General features: G+C 47.0%; 1 protein-coding gene and 1 non-coding gene across 2 annotated transcripts in view; one reads left to right on the top strand and one right to left on the bottom strand.

Moving 5' to 3' along the window:
* LOC124550758 (serine/threonine-protein kinase SIK1-like) overlaps positions 1 to 18,141 on the top strand; it is a 454,642-nt gene that overhangs the window by 26,529 nt on the left and 409,972 nt on the right. The window lies entirely within an intron of this gene.
* On the bottom strand, positions 4,821 to 4,895 carry Trnaw-cca. The gene has a single exon. It is a non-coding gene; the product is annotated as a tRNA-Trp (tRNA).

Raw genomic sequence — 18,141 nt, 5'->3', positions numbered from 1 at the left:
ACCCAAGACAGCCACTTCTTTGGTGGTGCCCTCTCAGATATCCGAATGGGAGACCATTCCGGCATCTTATGTGAATGGAAAGAGCATCACGACACTTTCTCACTTAAAGGCCACATGTGCTGTAGATACACGTTATGCGTCTTTAATTGTGGTTTCCATTGCCTTCTGCATCCTCATGCTGTTGACCATTGCTGATTCTTCCTCCGCCTTTAGGCCGGTACTACACTATCAAATTTCTTTGCCAAAGATTTGATCAAAGATGTGATCAAATATTCGTCAAATATATTTGGCAAAGATGTTTGACTTGGCGCTAAAAAATGGGTATTACACTGCCATCATATTTTTCGTCAAAATTCAAGATTGCTGACAAATTACTTGTTGTTAACCGCAGCAGTTGCATGTACCACAATTGCACTGTGTGCATCTGCAGAAGAGAAGCGGGGGAAAAAAGAAACGTACCTGGGTGAAGCCGTGGGTTTTACGACGACACGATAAAAGCATTCGACAAAACTTGTTACGTGAGCTTATAGTGGCGGACCTTAAGTCGTACATCAATTACCTAAGAATGGATGAGCATACATTTCTGTTATGTGCTCAGTGAAGTGTATCCTCATATTACAAAGCACAATACTCACTTAAGAACTGCTACATCTTCAGAAGACAAGCTCACTGTAACACTCCGATTCCTTGCTACACGAGAGATTTAGGTTAGGTCAGGTCAGGTCTGGTCTCCAATCTTCTCAATCTTATTTTTGTATTCATTGTGCCTCACGTTGTAAAGCGCCTCATCAGCTTTATACATCTCTATTAATTTTGTAGTTGTCGGCACACACCAATTGTATTTACTGGCAATGTTTATAAAAACACTACAGACGACAGAATGCAGCGATGCTAGCGCTCCATGTGGTAACATGTCACATTGCAGTGAATAGAAGACAAGCGACTTCTCTGATGAAATCTACAGCGAGGCCCTAGAGTTGATCAAATATTTGACGACATTTGACAAAGTTCCCCAATACACCATCAAATTTCTTTGACAAAGATATTGGACAAAGAAATTTGGTAATGTAATACCGGCAGGGGCAGTTTCCGACCCCAAGCACAAGTGTGTTCCCTGAACCTCTCTATGCTCATTTGCCCTCTTTGATTATGCCGTTGACAGAACGAGTGTGATTTCTTATACCTAAAGTCTTCGTCTTCCATTGCTGATGATTTTATTAAAAATTTGAGCAGTGGCGAAGTTCTATGCCTGGGTCCAAGACGTTTTCATTACTAGTCAAAGGCGCTATCCCCACTCCTCGTGATAAAAACAAGTTGACGAAACTGGACTGCACATATATTAGGAAAGGGGAGGCTTATGAAATTCAGTCGTAAAGGGGTATGTGGAAGACGAAACAGTTCTGACTGATGTGATTGACAGCAGCACATACATCAACATTAAAAACGAAGTAGTGCATCGCAGGAGATGGAAGCACAATGCAGCAGAAAAGTAGTGATGCTTTTGTGAGACCTTTCCCTTGAGTGACGTTGAATTAAGTATATTTCTCTTGCGCTATATGGACATTAGCCATGGGAGTCGTTAGGTGCTTGGGGAGGGGGGGGGCAGTGTACTGAAATGTTAGTCGGTTCTCGGAAACTTAATGGAAGTAGTGGGGGTCGCTACGGGTCTACTAGGTATACAACTTTGCTTCCGCCGTTTTCTCTCGAAGTTCGGGGCTTTACTGTGCAAAACTTACAAAAAAAAATTGATTTATAGTATTGCCCATCGCTGGCCACCACATTCTCCCATCTTTCGGATAGCATACGCATCCCTTGGCGGAAAAACTGGGCGTCTTTTGTGGGGGATCGATGAATCGATTTCAATTTTGCACTTGTTCATTTGATCGGATATGCCACTGATAGAAAAATGTGGTAGTCAGAGAGAGCAACATACGGAGAATACGGCGGTAGGGATATGACCTCATTTCAACGTTTCCATGTGTATTTTGACGCGTTTTGCGACATGTGGTCGAGCACTGACCTGCTGCTAAATTACCTTTACGTGTCTATCGCTGTATTGTGGCCGTTTGTGTTTCAGTGCTGGGCTCGAAGGCATAAATTGCTTTCGATAATGATGTTCTATGACTGTCTTCGTCTGTTGCAGTAGCTACGAAAACGTTCTGTCTTCCACCGCCATCGACATCAAAATCACCCTTCTTAAGGCGTTGAAAATATTCTCTGCACGGTCTTCCACGAATAGTTCCCTCACCATTGTTCTTACCCAGCATTTTAAGAGCCACAGCCACAGTTTTTTCATGTTAAAGCAGAAAATTAAAACTTACCGCAAATGGCGAGAAATGGGTACGTAAGTTGACGTATTTAATCGAGAATAACCTTATGATGGAATCACAAATCGACTGATATTTTTATGGCATTATGTTCCAGGTGCCTAAGCTTATTGTATCACACATATGACTAACCACCTGAACCCCACTTGCAGCTACTGCCGTCTATGGCAAAACGGCGGAAGCAAAGTTGTAGACCTAATAATTTTTGACGTTGGAACGGTGAGAGCATTTTAACGCTGTCTCGCGGGTAACAGCTGGGGTAGCGAGCCTTGTTTAGAGTAGTTTAGTGCGTAGCAATGCGGAGAATTAATCCGGGTCTGCCAATAAACGATTCCTATGAAATCCGCGAAGCAGTACGTCGGGTAATTCGTTTCGCGCGCACGAAACCGTCAGAAGTGCTGTGAATTCTGTGTGACGTCACTCGACTTCACGGAGAGTCCGAGCAACACCGCCTCAAAGGAAGGCCTCGGCGCTTGTTCGTGACGTCACGTCAGCTAGGCACGGCGAACGCCAGGTCTGTTGCAGGCATACTCATAATGGTGGTGTCTCCCGCTCTGACACAGGAAAATGTGAAACTATTGGCCGTAGTTGACCAACACACATTGTTCTGAGAGATTTCCGCAATCAATTAATTGTGCAATTCATTACACTTCTTAACAAATAGTGTACTCCTGAACTTAAATTTCCACCTGTTTTAAGGATTGACATACAAAAACAACTTCACGGTCCAGCAGCAACAGAATTCGTGCTTCTTTACCTTATTTGTAAATCTGAGGAAGTTACGTTTGTACTGGGTTGATTTTACAAGAAACTGTGAACATATTGGTGCTCTTCTTTAGGTATGTTGGTTGACTATGGGGTGAGGAGCACTGAATGTTAATGAAATATCTTGCGATTGCACACGTTGGGGAGGGAGTGGAGGACATAAGAAGAGACAAAAGAGAGATACTTGTTTTATCAAATAAATTTTTTTTATCTTATAAAGTTTCTCCTTTCCGTTGCATGAGGGGAATATTTTTCTTTTCTAATGTGCATGTTTAAAAAAGTTTTAAGCTCAGCAATATTTTCGATGTATGAAGCTATTTTATTTCCTGTTTAGAATTCCTTTCGTTGAAAACGACTGTAATCTAATGACTGGCAACAGTTGGACATTTACACATGTAAATTAGTTCACATTTCCAGTGACGATGTCAAACGAAAATAAATAAATAAATAAAAGAAACGAGTTGATTGTAAGGGAGTTGGGGTAAGTTTCGATAGCAAAATGGATCAAGTAAATATAGTTACTTGAATGTAAAATTTCCGGAGCTTGCAATGGGCCAAAGCATCTTCTCATATTGATTTACGTTTGTTTGAGCAGGATTCAGTAATACAGGAGTATGATCTTCATTTGTAGCTTTACGATAGTAAGAAAATCTTTCATCTAAATAAAACTGCAGAATCCAAAACAATACCAAACATTTTGTCCAAAAATAAGATATTTATAGTGATAAGCACGCCCAGGCGTTTCTGCCTGCAACAGACATGGCGTTCGCCGTGCCTAGCTGACGTGACGTCACCAACAAGCGCCGAGGGCTTCCTTTGAGTCGGTGTTGGTCCGAGGCGCGGACGGAAGGAGCGTTTCAACCGCCTGCTCCCGAGGGCAGCGCAGAGAATTTTACGGTTCTGGGACACAAAAAAAAATTTACAAAAATCTGTCAAAAGCCCACTAGCTGGAAACGACCGGTGCATAGTGTTTAGTTTACTGCGGGATGCCACGCGATGCCGGGAAGCAGTGGATACAGCGTGTAAACGTCAGCGGCGAGAGATTAGGAGCGGCAGTTAGCAGCAGGAGCTGGCGGCGCGGTGGCGGCAAACATGTTTACACCAGGCGGCCACCGCCGCGGGCATTCTAGCCCCCTTGTACACGGCCAGTGCGTATGCCGCGTTTCACGTATCACAAACAAGTCCCTGGGGAACGTGCGTAATTTTGGAAAGTGCTGCAGGGTGACCTTGTTCTTCCGCTCTTGCCAAAAGAGTTTGCCTCAGCCGCAGAATATGGAGTACTGCATACTTGGAAATTACACTGCGTTGTACACTCAGGCGACAAATAGCTCCCAATGCCGTTGCCTAACGTCCTTTCGGCCGGATTGAGATTTTCACTCTGCAGCGGAGTGTGCTCTGATGTGAAACTTCCTGACGGATTAAAATTGTGTGCCGGACCGAGACTCGAACTCGGGACCAATGGATTTCGCGGGCAAGTGCTCTACCAACTGAGCTACCCAAGCACGACTCACGCCCCGTCCACACAGCTTCACTTCTGCCAGTACCTCGTCTCCGACCTTCCAAAGTTTACAGAAGCTCTCCTGCGAACCTTGTAGAACTAGCACTCCTGAAAGAAAGGATATTGCGGAGACATGGCTTAGCCACAGCGTGGGGGGTGTTTCCAGAATGAGATTTTCGCTCTGCAGCGGAGTGTGCGCTGATATGAAACTTGTAGCAGATTAAAACTGTATGCCGGACCGAGACTCGAACTCGGGGCCATTGCCTTTGGCGGGCAAGTGCTCTACCAACTGAGCTACCCAAGCACGACTACTTCGGCAGACACCAACTAATTTAAATCACACTATAGTTAGAGCACAACTAAACTTATTCTTAGAGAAAGGATTACCAATAACATAAGTAAATACTTTTTCCACCGATATATCGATATCAAAATAACTATGTCGAGTGCCGATATTTTTATTTTTTACAATTTTTGGTAAATATTGGAAGTTGTTTCTTTTGCAGTTGTAGTTGAACAAATTTTACTTTCACTGTGTGAAGGAGTCTTACTATTTTTTGAGCTTTTAACACATCCAGTCTTCCTCTTTTGACTGTGCTACGCGAGTATATATGGTACAAAAGAAGCTGCATGAATGCCCTGGTGACGGGGGGGGGGGGGGGGGGGGGGGAGGTGAATAACAGGATTTCCGGTGTGAAGAAATATGTTAAATGCAAAACATCGTCATTCTTCAAAAACAGTTAACAGTTGACCAAAACGATGAAAAAAATCTAAATGACAAGACTGATCCTTGCTATGGTGGTGGGGGGGGGGGGGTGGAGATGGAGGGGGGGGGGGGGAGCGAGCGAGCGAGCTAGCTAATTGGCGCTCGGCGCTACCAGCAGAAACTGCAACGTTCAACTTCATCACACAATTTTGACACTATAGCTGCTAAGTCGTTGGCGTTTGCAGAAATACAAAAAAATAGGGAAGTCTACCCAAGTGTTCCGGCGAATCCGATATGTGACGAAACCTAACGACGGACCCATCGCACACCTTTTATCATGCCACTTACATGCAATTGACACTGTTAGCAAAGTAGTTACCGCCAAGCGTGAACGTGCATTGTTTTCCTTTCAGTTTTTTCTGTAAGGGGCATAGGCAGGCTGCTAGCTTGTTAGAGTACAGAATTTCTAGTAATAAATCAATACATAAATCTTCCTTGTGGTCTTCAGTCCGAAGACTGGTTTGATGCAGCTCTCCATTCTACTCTATCCTGTGCAAGCTTATTCATCTCCCAGTACCTACTGCAACCTACATCCTTCTGAATCTGTTTAGTGTATTCATCTCTTGGTCTCCCTCTACGATTTTTACCCTCCACGCTGCCGCCCAATACTAAATTGGTGATCCCTTGATGCCTCAGAACATGTCCTACCAACCGATCCCTTCTTCTAGTCAAGTTGTGCAACATACTCCTCTTCTCCCCAAACCTATTCAATACCTCCTCATTAGGTATGTGATCTTCCCAAAAAATGCTGCTTAAAACCGGCAGTATATAATGTGCAGCCGATATTTTTATAGGCAGATACGTCGTGTTTTCTCCGCCGATAGTTCGATACCTTTCCCGATGTACGGAGGGCCGATAGTGATATTTTTTTAAATATTGATGTATAGGATTCCCGACATTTTTAAAAATATCAACTGTCCTAATACCCTCCACTGCTAGTGGTGCACCTGCCGTCTGTGAGGGGTTATTGCACGTTGACGTCGAACATAGGCGGTGTTCACATTAACGTGGCTGGACAGTGTATTACATTAACGTGTCTTTTAATTATTAATTTTCATTCATTTTATGATGGAAGAAGCTCTCTTGCGCTGTTTTAATGTACTCTGTGAATTACGTATGTCACGTTAGAGTACGAATTCCCCCCACCCCACTTCAGTCAAGTGTTACGTTAATTTTGCACTACTGTTGGCGAGCTGCACTTCGGTCTACGTGGGTTCATAACATTTTGTTATTCAGTAAATTGATGGTGGAGGGGGGGGGGGGGGCAGGAAAGGAAAGCGAGTGAAGTATTGATGTCAGCTGCATCGGGACCTTATGCACAATCAACAGCGACGAGTGAAAATGTGTGACGGATCGCGTTTCGAACCCGGCGCCTCCTGCTTACTGAGCTGTTGCGTTAACCGCTGCGCCACCCGGACACAGTGTTGGTCAGAATTCGCGGACTGTCGCGGCACGGTCTCGGCCGACCGCCACTCCCTCCTAGCGCCCTCCATATCTACCATGCGCGGTACTTAGAGATTCCCGGAGGAGGTCAAACGTATTGGTGCATCAGCACTGAAGGTGCCACATTCATTGCCCATCGAAACGAATCGATTATATGAATTCGTGCTGCATGTTCTTTTGGACACATCCAAAAGACGCTCAGGTGATGTGCTCCTTGTCTTCAGGAAAGCATTCGACACCGTCCCGTACTGCCGTTTAGTGAAAAAATAAGTGTCGGAGCAGATTTGCGACAGATGAAAAAGTAATTTCCGTTACACCCCAAGGAAGTGTGACTGGACCGTTACTGTTTACAATATACAGGGTGTTACAAAAAGGTACGGCCAAACTTTCAGGAAACATTCCTCACACACAAATAAAGAAAAGATGTTATGTGGACATGTGTCCGGAAACGCTTACTTTCCGTGTTAGAGCTCATTTTAGTTTCGTCAGTATGAACTGTACTTCCTCGATTCACCGCCAGTTGGCCCAATTGAAGGAAGGTAATGTTGACTTCGGTGCTTGTGTTGACATGCGACTCATTGCTCTACAGTACTAGCATCAAGCACATCAGTATGTAGCATCAGCAGGTTAGTGTTCATCACGAACGTGGTTTTGCAGTCAGTGCAATGTTTACAAATGCCGAGTTGGCAGATGCCCATTTGATTTATGGATTAGCGCGGGGCAATAGCCGTGGCGCGGTACGCTTGTATCGAGACAGATTTCCAGAACGAAGGTGCCCCGACAGGAAGACGTTCGAAGCAATTGATCGGCGTCTTAGGGAGCAAGGAACATTCAAGCCTATGACTCACGACTGGAGAAGACCTAGAACGACGAGGACACCAGCAATGGACGAGGCAATTCTTCGTGCAGTTCACGATAACCCTAATGTCAGCGTCAGAGAAGTTGCTGCTGTACAAGGTAACGTTGAACCCGTCACTGTATGGAGAGTGCTACGGGAGAACCAGTTGTTTCCGTGCCATGTGCAGGCACTATCAGCAGCTGACTGGCCTCCACGGGTACACTTCTGCGAATGGTTCATCCAACAATGTGTCAATCCTAATTTCAGTGCAAATGTTCTCATTACGGATGAGGCTTCATTCCAACGTGATTAAATTGTAAATTTTCACAATCAACATGTGTGGGCTGACGAGAATCCGCACGCAATTGTGCAATCACGTCATCAACACAGATTTTCTGTGAACGTTTGGACAGGCATTGTTGGTGAAGTCTTGATTGGGCCCCGTGTTCTTCCACCTACGCTCAATGGAGCACGTAATCACGATTTCATACGGGATACTCTACCTGTGCTGCTAGAACATGTGCCTTTACAAGTACGACACAACATGTGGTGTATGCACGATGGAGCTCCTGCACATTTCAGTCGAAGTGTTCGTACGCTTCTCAACAACAGATTCGGTGACCGATGGATTGGTAGAGGCGGACCAATTCCATGGCCTCCACGCTCTCTTGACCTCAACCCTCTTGACTTTCATTTATGGGGGCATTTGAAAGCTCTTGTCTACGCAACCCCGGTACCAAATGTAGAGACTCTTCGTGCTCGTATTGTGGACGGCTGTGATACAATACGCCATTCTCCAGGGCTGCCTCAGCGCATCAGGGATTCCATGCGACGGAGAGTGGATGCATGTATCCTCGCTAACGGAGGACATTTTGAACATTTCCTGTAACAAAGTGTTTGAGGTCACGCTGGTACGTTCTGTTGCTGTGTGTTTCCATTCCATGATTATGTGATTTGAAGAGAAGTAATAAAATGAGCTCTAAGATGGGAAGTAAGCGTTTCCGGACACATGTCCACATAACATATTTTCTTTCTTTGTGTGTAAGGAATGTTTCCTGAAAGTTTGGCTGTACCTTTTTGTAACACCCTGTATACGAGGGGCGTTTGAAAAGTCCGTACAAAGTCCGAGAGGCGGCACTACTGGCGCGTATCGAAGTCATGTTTAGTTAGTAGCATCGTTATAAAGAACGCGCACCAAGTTTCAGCCATATTGGTCTATTTCTTTGTGTTTGGCATTCGTGTGAATCAAGGAAGTCGAAAGATTGTCAAGAAATGGACGAAAAAGAATTTCGTGTGGTGATTAAACATTACGTTATGAAAGGCAAAACGCCTCAGCAGACTAAAGAGAAGCTTTATAAACATTACGGTGACTCTGCACCTTCGATTAGAACAGTTTGGTTTCAAAATTTTCGGAGTGACCATGTGGCCACAAATGATGCTGAACGTTCTGGACGCCCTGTGGAGGTTACGACTCCAGAAATTATGAATAAAATGCATGATATGGTGATGGATGACAGAACAGTTGAGGTGCGTCAGATTGCTAGTGCTGTGGGCATCTCGAATAAACGGCTACATAATATTTTGCATAAACATTTGGACATGAGAAAGCTATCCGCTGGATGGGTTCCGCTATTGCTCACGCTTGACCAAAAACGAAATCGCGTGAAGTGTTGCAAGGATGGTTTGCAGCTGTTCAGGAAGAATCCGCAGGACTTTAAGCGTCGTTTCGCCGCTGTGGATGAAACACGGATACATTACTATATTCCTGAGACCAAACAACAATCTAAGCAATGGGTTACCAAGGGAGTATCAGCTCCAAAAATGGCGAAGACCATTCCTTCGGCCGGAAAGGTTATGGCGACTGTCTTTTGGGATTCGCAAGGGATAATCCTCATCGACTAACTGGAAAAGGGTAAAGCTGTTACAGATGCATATTATTCATCGTTATTGGACCGTTTGAAAACCGCTGCAAGAAAAACGCCGGCAATTAGCCCGCAAAAAAGTCCTTTCACATCACGACAGTGCACCAGCGAAAAAAGTGGTCCAATTCAAACATTCATATTTCTTTACGTACTACACGAATATGTAATAAAAAATTGGGGTTCCTATTTAAAAACACGCAGTTGATATCCGTTTGACCTATGGCAGCGCCATCTGGCGGGCCAACCATAGCGCCATCTGGTTTTCCCCTTCAAGCTAGATGAGTTTCGTTCTTTGTACTTTTTTCGTTTGATGCTTATTTCGTGAGATATTTGGCCCGGTCACGATCGATGGACCACCCTGTATAGGCGTTATCGACCGCAGTGCCATATCCTGCGTGTTTACATATTTCTCTGTATTTGAATACGCGTGCCTACAGGTTCTTTGGCGCTTCAGTGTATTACAATTTCTTATTTTTTTGTGTTGCTACACAGGGACATGAAAGGGAAGCAGTGGTTGGGAAGGGAGTGAGACAGGGTTGTAGCCTCTTCCCGAGTAGGTATTAAAATCCATGGAGAAGAAATAAAAACTTTCAGGTTCACCGATGACATTGTAATTCTGTCAGAGACAGCAAAGGTCTTGGAAGAGCAGTTGAACGGAATGGACAGTGTCTTGAAAGGAGGGTATAAGATGAACATCAACAAAAGGAAAACGAGGTTAACGGAATGTAGTCGAATTAGGTCGGGTGATGCTGAGGGAATTAGATTGGGGAATTAGATTGGGGAATGAGACACTTAAAGTAGTAAAGGAGTTTTGCTATTTGGGGAGCAAAATAACTGATGATGGTCGAAGTAGAGATGATATAAAATGTAGAGATGATATAAAATGTAGACTGGCAATGGCAAGGAAAGCGTTCCTGAAGAAGAGAAATTTGTTAACATCGAGTATTGATTTAAGTGTCAGGAAGTGGTTTCTGAAAGTATTTGTATGAAGTGTAGCCATGTATGGAAGTGAAACATGGACGATAAATAGTTTGGACAAGAATAGAATAGAAGCTTTTGAAGTGTGGTGCTACAGAAGAATGCTGAAGATTAGATGGGTAGATCACATAACTAATGAGGAGGTATTGAACACGGTTGGGGAGGAGTTTGTGGCACAACTTGACTAGAAGAAGGGATCGGTTGGTAGGACATGTTCTGAGGCATCAAGGGACCACAAATTTAGTACTGGAGGGTAAAAATCGTAGAGGGAGACCAAGAGATGAATACACTAAGCAGATTCAGAAGGATGTAGGTTGCAGTAGGTACTGGGAGATGAAGCAGCTTGCACAGGATAGAGTAGCATGGAGAGTTGCATCAAACCAGTCTCAGGACTGAAGACCACAACAACAAATTTTTTTCATTTTCCAATATAATCCTGAAGATTTATTTATCTGCAGCGCCAGATGAAGCCGGTATTCTGTAAAAAAAAGTTGTGATGCAGACGATTGTTTATGTATTGTAAAATCGCGGTTGTGATAGGTGCGCACGGAACAGCAATGCCAAATCCACCGCCACGGGCGGCGCTTTTTCTTTCGTCATACGGAGTACAGAAGGACCAGGGAGGGGGCGGTTCACGGCACGTCCACGCGCCCATCGTGCTGAGCTAAGCTGCGGCCTTGGGTGTGCTTGCTGTGACGCACGCAGCTGCTACAGGGCCCGGAATAGCGAGCCCTGACGTGCGCCGCCCAGCCCTCTCACCTGCTACCAGCTGACAACACAGCCTCCTAGCCAGGCGCATAGAGCAGTACCCTGGACAGCAGGCGCAACACTCTGTACTCCGATCAGGCCTGCTTTCGGACTGACTATTCGGCAGGAGCGCGTGCAGGCGCGAGGCAGAGATGGCATCGTAAAAAGGTGGCTGCTCTGTCCTAACCGAGCCGAAAGCCGTCTTCTCACGGTACGACGAGCCGGTGACGTAACAGTGTCGAATAACACGTTCCGCTACAATGCGGAGCGTGAAATAAACAATCTATCTTGTTAGGTTCTTGCGTCGTGGACCGAACGATGTCTCATCACAGATACCCCTGCGTTGTGATTTTAAAGTAGATCTAAAGTAGGCATGCAAGCCACTCCATGGTTCATAGGTGTACGTAATTTTTTTTCCTCCAGATCTCGGTCTTCTGACTGGTTTGATGTGGCCAGCCTTGTATTCCTGTGCCAACTCTTCATCTCATAGTACATCTACATCTACATTGATACTCCGCAAGCCACCCAACGGTGTGTGGCGGAGGGCACTTTACGTGCCACTGTCATTACCTCCCTTTCCTGTTCCAGTCGCGTATGGTTCGCGGGAAGAACGACTGTCTGGAAGCCTCCGTGCGCGCTCTAATCTCTCTAATTTTACATTCGTGATCTCCTCGGGAAGTATAAGTAGGGGGAAGCAATATATTCAATACCTCATCCAGAAACGCACCCTCTCGAAACCTGGCGAGCAAGCTACACCGCGATGCAGAGCGCCTCTCTTGCAGAGTCTGCCACTTGAGTTTATTAAACATCTCCGTAACGCTATCACGGTTACCAAATAACCCAGTGACGAAACGCGCCGCTCTTCTTTGGATCTTCTCTATGTCCTCCATCAACCCGACCTGGTACGGATCCCACACTGATGAGCAATACTCAAGTATAGGTCGAACGAGTGTTTTGTAAGCCACCTCCTTTGTTGATGGACTACATTTTCTAAGCACTCTCCCAATGAATCTCAACCTGGTACCCGCCTTACCAACAATTAGTTTTATATGATCATTCCACTTCAAATCGTTCCGTACGCATACTCCCAGATATTTTACAGAAGTAACTGCTACCAGTGTTTGTTCCGCTATCATATAATCATACAATAAAGGATCCTTCTTTCTATGTATTCGCAATACATTACATTTGTCTATGTTAAGGGTCAGTTGCCACTCACTGCACCAAGTGCCTATCCGCTGCAGATCTTCCTGTATTTCGCTACAATTTTCTAATGCAGCAACTTCTCTGTATACTACAGCATCATCCGCGAAAAGCCGCATGGAACTTCCGACACTATCTACTAAGTCATTTATATATATTGTGAAAAGCAATGGTCCCATAACACTCCCCTGTGGCACGCCAGAGGTTACTTTAACGTCTGTAGACGTCTCTCCATGGATAACAACATGCTGTGTTCTGTTTGCTAAAAACTCTTCAATCCAGCCACACAGCTGGTCTGATGTTCCGTAGGCTCTTACTTTGTTTATCAGGCGACAGTGCGGAACTGTATCGAACGCCTTCCGGAAGTCAAGAAAAATAGCATCTACCTGGGAGCCTGTATCTAATATTTTCTGGGTCTCATGAACAAATAAGGCGAGTTGGGTCTCACACGATCGCTGTTTCCGGAATCCATGTTGATTCCTACATAGTAGATCCTGGGTTTCCAGAAATGACATGATACGCGAGCAAAAAACATGTTCTAAAATTCTACAAGAGATCGACGTAAGAGATATAGGTCTATAGTTTTGCGCATCTGCTCGACGACCCTTCTTGAAGACTGGGACTATCTGTGCTCTTTTCCAATCATTTGGAACCCTCCGTTCCTCTAGAGACTTGCGGTACACGGCTGTTAGAAGGGGGGCAAGTTCTTTCGCGTACTCTGTGTAGAATCGAATTGGTATCCCGTCAGGTCCAGTGGACTTTCCTCTATTGAGTGATTCCAGTTGCTTTTCTATTCCTTGGACACTTATTTCGATGTCAGCCATTTTTTCGTTTGTGCGAGGATTTAGAGAAGGAACTGCAGTGCGGTCTTCCTCTGTGAAACAGCTTTGGAAAAAGGTGTTTAGTATTTCAGCTTTACGCGTGTCATCCTCTGTTTCAATGCCATCATCATCCCGTAGTGTCTGGATATGCTGTTTCGAGCCACTTACTGATTTAACGTAAGACCAGAACTTCCTAGGATTTTCTGTCAAGTCGGTACATAGAATTTTACTTTCGAATTCAATGAACGCTTCACGCATAGCCCTCCTTACGCTAACTTTGACATCGTTTAGCTTCTGTTTGTCTGAGAGGTTTTGGCTGCGTTTAAACTTGGAGTGGAGCTCTCTTTGCTTTCGCAGTAGTTTCCTAACTTTGTTGTTGTATCACGGTGGGTTTTTCCCGTCCCTCACAGTTTTACTCGGCACGTACCTGTCTAAAACGCATTTTACGATTGCCTTGAACTTTTTCCATAAACACTCAACATTGTCAGTGTCGGAACAAGTAGCACTTGCAAACAACGTCCTCACTCCCCCCTGCAGGTCCGGGGAGTTAGAATAGGCCCGAGGTATTCCTGCCTGTCGTAAGAGGCGACTAAAAGGAGTCCCTCCTCCTCAAGGGGGTAGTTAGCGCCTGCGTCCGGAGACGGACGGTTCCACGACCTATATTTGGGGTCATTTTGGTTTTTCACTTCTTCTCGTTTCTTACTTCCTTTGGTTGGTTCCTTTCATTGTTCTTCTCCATCTCACTGTCTTACTTACTCTTTCCCTTGCGTTCTTTCCCTTGCCTTCTTTCCCTTGCCTTCTTTCCCTTGCCTTCTTTCCCTTGCCTTCTTTCCCTTGCCTTCTTTCCCTTGCCTTCTTTCCCTTGCCTTCTTTCCCTTGCCTTCTTTCCCTTGCCTTCTTTCCCTTGCCTTCTTTCCCTTGCCTTCTTTCCCTTGCCTTCTTTCCCTTGCCTTCTTTCCCTTGCCTTCTTTCCCTTGCCTTCTTTCCCTTGCCTTCTTTCCCTTGCCTTCTTTCCCTTGCCTTCTTCCCCTTGCCTTCTTCTCCTTGCCTTCTCTGGTCTCCGCCTCGGCGTTTGAGACAGTCTGTCCTCTCTCTCCCTTTCTCTCTTCTTTTTCCTCTTCTTCCTTCCTCCCTGTGCGCGCCTGAAGGCCGACCCACGCGTTCACACGCGTAGCCGGTGACGGGGTAACGCGTAATTCCCCGCCCTGGGTAGACAAGTAAGGCACGCACGTACCCCCTGGTAAAGGCCAGGCCCGGGGAGGGGTGATTGCCTGAGCTGATACCTTCTGACCATGCCAATTGGTCCCTCCATCTGTTTCTCGGGAGGTGTGACCTAAGGTGTAAACATTCACCAAGGCGGGAGTGCCCTCTGAGAGGGTCCCCACAAGGAAGGAGCGCGCCATCGGAGACGCTGGCAATCATGGGGGATTCCTCTGCAATGGATTTCTCTTCTTCTTCTCTCTGACTTCTGCCCACAAACGGAAACTTGACCAGCCACCAGTGACAAAAGTACTACCGCCTGCACCACAGTTCCTCGTAGTTTCTCGATCTGAGGACGGAAAGGATTTTTCCTCTGTCAACCCTTTCGTTATCCAGAAGGGCGTAGCTGCCATAGCCGGATCTGTCAAGTCTTGTACCAGGTTGTGTAACGGTACCTTGTTACTAGAAACTGAGAGCGCCTTTCAGGCACAAAAACTGCTTCGGGCCACACTCATGTACACGTTCCCTGTCCGGGTGGAGGCTCACCGCACTTTGAATTCGTCTCGTGGTGTGGTATATACTAGATCACTCGACGGATTGACTGACGAGGAAATTCAGTCTTTCCTCGCTGAGCAGGGCGTGACGGCTGTCCATAGGGTCATGAAAAAGGTCAACAATGGCCTTGTACCGACCCGGACACTTTTCTTGACCTTTGATAGTGTTCAGCTGCCGTCGCGCATCAAAGCGGGCTACGAGGCTATTTCTGTTCGCCCCTATGTCCCGACACCTACGCGCTGCTACCAGTGTCAGCGTTTTAATCACACTCGCCAGTCTTGTTACATTGCGGCTAAATGTGTCACTTGTGGCAGGGATGCCCATGAGGGTGACTGTCCACCTCCGTCTTCTCGTTGTGTGAACTGTCGGGGTGACCATGCAGCGTCCTCCCGCGACTGCCATCTACAAGGAAGAACGCTGTATCCAAGAAATTCGGGTCAAAGAGAAAGTGTCCACCTTAGCTGCTCGCAAGCTATTTGCTAGTAGGAAGCCCGCGCTGCTCCCAGCGGGAAAGTACAGTACTGTCCTCGCCTCTCCTCGGACTATCAGGGAGGTGGCGACGCAGACATGCGATCTGACCTTCGGCACCACGGTCGTCCGTTCGGCCAGTGCTAAGATCGCGCGGTCGACGTCTCCTCTTCCTCCCGTCATCCCTCCAACACAAGCACCTTCATCAGCTTCTGCCAAGACGAAGACCCGGAAGTCAGATGCATGGGCCTTCAAGAAGGAACCGTCCCGTGCCGACTTCCTACGTACCTCCACCTCCCAGCCTTCGACCGGTACTTCCACCAAACGACCTTCCAAGAAGGCTCATAGGAAGCTCAGTTCTCCTTCTGCGCCACGGCGCATTTCTTCTCCTGCGCCACCCAGCGGTTGCCGCCCCAGGCCGTCATCCGTTTCGCTGGCCGCACCGCTGGTAGCCGAACATCTGGCCGTTCACCTGCAGAGGAGCTCCCCCTCCCGGCCATCTTAACAAGATGGCCGATGAACCTATAGAACCAATGGACGATGACTGTCCGCCTACTGATAGCGGCGGCAGTGCTCGCTCGAAGCCACGCCCTCAGCGGCCTTCGAGGTGACCCCTTCTTTCATCTTCCTTCTCACGATGGCACTTATTCACTGGATTATTCGCAGCACTCGCTCCAACCGAGAGGACTTGAAGTTGCTGCTCCGCTTGCACCATCCGCTCGTCGTAGCCCACCAGGAAACGAAGCTACGCCCATGCGATCCAATTGCATTGGCACACTACACCTCTGTGCGTTTTGACCTACCCCCTGTGGTAGGTATTCCGGCTCATGGAGGGGTTATGTTGCTGGTGCGGGATGATATTTACTACGATCCCATCACATTGCACACCGGCCTGCAGGCAGTTGCCGTCCGAATTACTCTCCCCACTTTTACATTTTCCATTTGTACCGTTTACACTCCATCGTCGTCTGCCGTTACCAGAGCAGACATGATGCAAATTATTGCTCAGCTACCTGCACCATTTTTGTTAACTGGAGACTTCAATGCCCACCATACCCTTTGGGGCTCTCCAGCATCCTGCCCGAGGTGCTCCCTGTTAGCAGACCTTTTCAACCAGCTCAATCTTGTCTGCCTCAATACTGGCGCCCCTACTTTTCTTTCGGACACATCTCACACCTATTCCCATTTAGACCTCTCTACATGTACTCCCCAACTTGCACGCCGGTTTGAGTGGTATGCACTTTCTGATACATATTCGAGCGACCACTTCCCGTGTGTTATCCATCTCCTGCAGCATACCCCCTCTTCGTGCTTCTCTAATTGGACCATCTCCAAGGCAGACTGGGGGCTCTTCTCTTCCAGGGCGACCTTTCAGGATCAAACCTTTACAAGCTGCGATCGTCAGGTCGCACACCTCACGGACGTCATTCTCGCTGCTGCTGAATATTCCATCCCTCACCCTACTTCTTCTCCACGTCGCGTACCGGTCCCCTGGTGGACTGCAGCATGTAGAGACGCTTTACGTGCTCGTCGACGTGCTTTACGCACCTTTAAACGCCACCCTACAGTGGCGAATTGTATCACTTATAAACGATTACGTGCGCAGTGTCGTCGTATTATTAAAGAAAGCAAGAAAGCCGGCTGGGCTGCTTTCACAAGCACCTTCAACAGTTTTACTCCTTCTTCTGTTGTCTGGGGTAGCCTGCGCCGGCTATCTGGCACTAAGGTCCCCTCATCAGTTTCTGGCTTGACGGTCGCGAATGACGCCCTTGTGGCCCCTGAGGATGTCTCCAATGCCTTCGGCCGCTTTTTCGCAGAGGTTTCGAGCTCCGCTCATTACCAGCCTGCCTTCCTCACCCGAAAACAGGCAGAGGAGGCTAGGCCACCTAACTTCCGCTCCTCGAATCGTGAAAGTTATAATGCCCCATTCACCATGGGGAAACTCGAAAACGCACTTGCCCGGTCACGGTCCTCCGCTCCAGGGCCTGATTCTATTCATATTCAGATGCTGATGAACCTTTCTTCTGCGGGTAAAGGTTTCCTTCGTCGTACTTATAATCGCATCTGGATTGAGGGACATGTTCCCGCATGCTGGCGCGAGTCTATTGTTGTCCCGATTCCTAAGCCGGGGAAGGACAAGCACTTGCCTTCCAGCTATGGACCCATCTCGCTTACCAGCTGTGTCTGTAAGGTGATGGAGCGAATGGTTAACTCCCGTTTAGTTTGGCTGCTTGAATCTCGACGCCTACTTACCAATGTACAATGTGGATTTCGTAGGCGCCGCTCTGCTGTTGACCATCTAGTACCTTGTCGACCTTCATTATGAATAACTTCTTGCGGAAGCGCCCGACCGCGGCTGTGTTCTTCGATTTGGAGAAGGCTTACGACACCTGTTGGAGGGCGGGCATTCTCCGCACCATGCATACATGGGGCCTCTGCGGTCGCCTCCCTCTTTATTCGTTCCTTTTTAATGGATCGACAGTTCAGGGTACGTGTGGGTCCTATCCTGTCCTTTCGCCAGGAGAATGGGGTGCCACAGGGCTCAGTTTTGAGCGTCGCTCTCTTCACCATAGCGATCAATAATGGATTGCCTCCCAGCTGATGTATCAG

The sequence above is a fragment of the Schistocerca americana genome, chromosome 9 (genome assembly GCF_021461395.2).
Source record: "Schistocerca americana isolate TAMUIC-IGC-003095 chromosome 9, iqSchAmer2.1, whole genome shotgun sequence".
Classification (NCBI taxonomy): domain Eukaryota; kingdom Metazoa; phylum Arthropoda; class Insecta; order Orthoptera; family Acrididae; genus Schistocerca; species Schistocerca americana.
The sequence above is the reverse complement of the archived record's forward strand: the minus strand, read 5'-3'. Positions and strand labels throughout refer to the sequence as shown.